Genomic DNA, 4,461 nt, shown 5'->3' on the forward strand with positions numbered 1-4,461 from the left:
GGCCCCCACCCCACCTGGAAGCTGTGGGAAAGGTAGCTCTTCTGGAAGATCTTTGGGGACCAGGTGTAGACTGCAATGCCATTTTTAGCCTTATTTTAGTTACTATTTTAACCAATTTTTTCCCCCCAACTTTTCATCTTTGTTTTCATCCTGTAAATGCAGAAAGGTGCCTCAGGTCTGGTCAGTTTCACAGGGTTAGATAAATGTCACCAATAAACAAATAAATAAGGAAGAATACAGTCCAGAAAGGCATAAAAGCAGAATCGTAATGAAAAGGCCAGAAACTGACAAGGATGGCTGGAAAACAGGCATAAAACCCGGGATGGGCCAAAGCGTTCTTGGAGGGGATGCGACAGTCCCTTTGAAAGGAGAGGCAGCGAGGGCTGGGATGGGCTAGCCAAGGCCTTCCGGGGACGTGCTGGAGCACAGGTGAGGCGCTCGAGGGCATCACCAAGCAAAGGGGGCTCCTTGGTGGTCTCTGGGCCTGGTGGTTTTCCCGCAGACAGTCTGTTACTGGGCTGGGCGATGTCCTTGGTGCAGGGGGAGGGGGGCTGGCCGGCCCTTGGCTCCCTGGATGGACAACTGGTCCCTCCCTGAAGGCTGATCTCTGGAAACCGCACCCCACAACCCAGCGTGGCTTTGGGGGTCCTAGAGCCCAAGTCTCCCAGCCCCTAGGCCTGCACCTTCCCCACTACCCCAAAGTGGGGCTGGCTCAGGACCCCCGGGTGCTTCTGGGGCTGGGGCCCTGGGTCCCTTCATGCCTGGCCTGGCACTGCACTGCTGCCCTGCACCTGCTCCCACCCGGCCGCGGTTCCTGGAGAGGATCTTGGCAGGAGCTGTCCTTGGGCGGACCACAGACAGCCCGGCCAGCAATGCGTAGCAGCTGCCAGAACAGCCATGCAGTTTGTGCCGCATCAAGGGAGGCACAGCGTCAGGATCACAGCAGGGGGTCGCTCTGCTCCCCACGGCACTGGCCAGACCACACTGGGAATCTTGTGCCTGGTTCTGGCCACCACAGTACAAAAAGGGTGCTCTTCAACGTGAGACTGCGGAGAAGAGCAACAAAGATGGCGAGGGGCTCAGAGGCACAATCCTAGGAAGAGCAGTTAAAGGACCTTGCCTGAAGATGAGAAGGTTCAGGGGTCTCCCAGTACCTGGAGGGATCTCACAGGGCAGAGGGTGTGGATTTATTCCCCACAGCATGCAACCACAAGACAAGAACCAACAGGAGGGAGCTTTGCAGAGAGAGGTCCAAACTTGAAATAAGTGGGAATTTCCTGCTGCTGGGAGCTATTTATTCCAGAAGAGCCTGCCTCCTGGAGCTGTGGGCGCTCCCTCACTGGAGCCTCTCAAGCAAGGATTGGACAGCCATTTGCGTGGGACGGCATGAGGATTCCGGCACTGGGCAGGGGGTGGACTAGAAGACCTCCAGGTCCCTTCTAATCCTGTGATTGCAAGAGTAAGAGCCAGCAGTGTGACCTGACCGTGAAAATGCAAATGCAATTTTAGGCTGCCTCAACAGGAATATCATTTCCAAATCATGAGATATTACAGTTTCACGTTACTTTGCTTCGCTCAAATCCCATTTCCAAACCTGGGTCCGGCCCCGGACACACTTTAGGAGGATTCGGATTAAGCTCCGGTTCCGAAATGTGCGGCGCGGGAAACAACAGCGCTCCGCGGGCAGCTGAAAGGACGTCGCCCCAGAGAAACGCGAGATGCGCTCGGCCTCCTTCCGGAGGGCCAGACACAGAGTAACCATTTCGGTTGCTGCTCGAGAAGGGGAAAGACCTTCGCAGCAGCAGCAGCCAGCCAGCCATCCGCCCTGGAGGCGCCGCGAGCCGCCGTCACCCGGCCGCCCACTGGGGGTCTCTTCCAGCCGGAGCCCCCCCCCCGCCCTTGGCCGCCCCGGAGCCTCCTCGGCCAGCAGCAGCAGCAGCAGCAGCCCCGCCGTCGCTTCCGAGGGGCGAGGCCGCCGGCCGCCGGCCCCCGCCCCCCGGTCGGCTGCGGCTTCGAAAGCGGGCGCCGCCGGACGCCTCGGCTGCCCTCGCCGGGGGAGAGAGTGCGGGGCGGGGAACGGCGGAGAGGGTGGCCATGCCGCTCCCGGCCCTCCCTCCGGCCACCTCGCCTGTCCCTGCAGTTCGCGCGGCCACCCGCTCCTTCTCACGCCCACGGGGCCGGGCCGGGCCGGGCCTGAGAGGTACCGGGATGGGAGACCACCAGGAAATCCCCCGCCGGTAGGCTGGGCCGGGAGGGGCGATCGCAGAGGGTAGCGGCGGCAACCCGCCCCCCTCGCCCGCCCAGCGCGCCCCCTGGACTCGCCCCGCCGAACAGAGGGGCTCACCTTTAGGCAGCCCAGCGCGGCGCTCCGCTCCGGCCGGCCTCGGGGCGAGCAGCAGCGGAGGGGGCGCAGCCGGCCACCCCCCCGCCCCGCGCTCCCTCCCTCCGCCCCTCCCTCGCTCCCTCCAGTGGCCAGACCGGCGCCTTCCTCTTCCGGCCGGGGCTGCTGCCGGCGCGCCCCAAGGAGGAACCGGGCGGCCCCCCGCCCGCCGGGAGCACCCGGGCGCGCTCGGCCCGCGCCTTCCCAGCGCGGACCCGCCAGGCCCGGCGAAGCCGGCGCATCCCGCCGGCCTGCTTCCGCGAAGGCGCGGCAGGGCGGACCCGCCGGGCTCCCTCCGGAGGCGCTGAGACCCTGCTCCATCCCTGGGAAGGCCCCGCGGCCCAAGCGACCCGGCGGAAGGGCCGCGCGCCTGGTCGGCCGGGGGCGCCGCTCCCGGGGAAGCCTGCGGGGCCCGGGCCGTTACCTGGGCGGCGGGTGGGGGGCGAGGCGCGGGGAGGCTTTGCCGGGGGCCCGCCTGGGAGCGCCCGAAGGGGCGCGTGCGGTCCCCGGCCCGGCCAGTTGTGGAGACGGCGGTGGCAGAGGAGCCCCGGGCGCTGTCGGCGTGACCGGGAGGGCTCTGCGGGGCCGCCGCCGCCCAACCCAACTTCCGCCGGGGCGCAACTTTTTCACACGAAGCACGGGTTGCCCGAGTGAACCCAGACGCGCTTCTGCGTGATTATCATCAGGTCACAGAGTTGATGAAGCTAATATCAATAGTAGCTTAAAGTTAATAACGGCAAGACTCGGTGGGTGGGGGGCTGGGTCCCCCGGCGGCCCCGCGACCACAACTCCGGCCATTTCCTCTTCTCCTGGTCGTTTGGCTCAGCGCTGGGGAGGACCATCCCTTTTACCTGCTCCTTCCTGCTAGGCGCTCATTTTGTGACCCAACCTCTCCGCAATTTTGCCGACATAAAAAAGTGGCTTTGTGGTACTGATAAGGATTTAGGCAGAGCGCTTCTTTCTAAAATCCCGTGCCTCTAAAAAAAAGGCATTTGTTTGTGCCCCAAACCGTCTCTCCCGGCAGGTATACACTTGGCACATCCGTGCTCAGAGGCAAAGAAAAGGGCTTACAGTATTGGGAAGAGATGCGAGGCTTCATAAAATGCTCCTTTTCCCTTGGATTGTAAAGTGTCTCCCTTTGGCAGGATCACAGCTGTTGCAAGCTGAAGCTTCTCCAAGGGGAAGCTGATGGTCTCAGCACAGCATGAGAGTCGCTGATCTGAGATGGGCAGCTATATAAATTGAATGAATGACTGAATGACTGAGAGACAACACATGGCAGACCTCAGGTTGTGGTGGGGGGACTGGCAGTTTTTGGCTTTTCGGCAGATGTCCGGATAGATGAAGACGGCATTATGGCCATCCCTGAAAGTTCTGTAATCTGGTTCTGCAGAGCCTCACCCAGAGCTGCTCTCTGGCATGGCAAGACCAAGCGCACCTCCTCAGTAGCGTGCCCCCATGCTCAGTAGGACCATTGCCACCAGATCCCTGGATCTGGGAGCACACGTGCTCCCCTTTGTCCTTCTGAGTAAGCTCTGCCCTCCAGGTCTTGCACCCTGCTCGTGGGTTTTGCCCCACTGGGCCTGGGATTTCCCTTCCTGCATTAAGACCTGTCTCTCTGCAGTTGGCCAATCCGCTGGGCTAGTGTTGGCCAGAGGGGCCCCGCTGCCTCGTGCGTGGTCCATGCCTGCTCCCACCCCCCAGGAGCTCCTTCTCTTACCTGTTTTTTGTTAGAGCCCCCCAAGCCCAAACTCCTGGCCTGCTCACATCCAGGGCACAGCTCTGCCCAGCTGGCCTGGTCACCTGACCCACCATGGCCCTCGGTGCCTCGATGCGGGTGCAGACTGGCCATGGGAAGAGCAGCCTTTCCTGGGAAGACGAATGGGCCAATTTCTAGGGGAGGGCTTCAAAGGAGCTTGCTTTTTCAGACTGAGTGGAATGGGGCTCTACCTGCCAAGGTTGGGGCCAGTCTCTAGACTAGACAGGAGGCACCGAGCATGCCCCTATAACTTGCAACCAGGCCCTTGGCCCTTCATGCAGGCAAAGTCGAAGTATTAAACTGAGCCAAAAAGGCTTCAAAA

The sequence above is a fragment of the Candoia aspera genome, chromosome 8 (genome assembly GCF_035149785.1).
Source record: "Candoia aspera isolate rCanAsp1 chromosome 8, rCanAsp1.hap2, whole genome shotgun sequence".
In the NCBI taxonomy this organism is placed as follows: Eukaryota; Metazoa; Chordata; class Lepidosauria; order Squamata; family Boidae; genus Candoia; species Candoia aspera.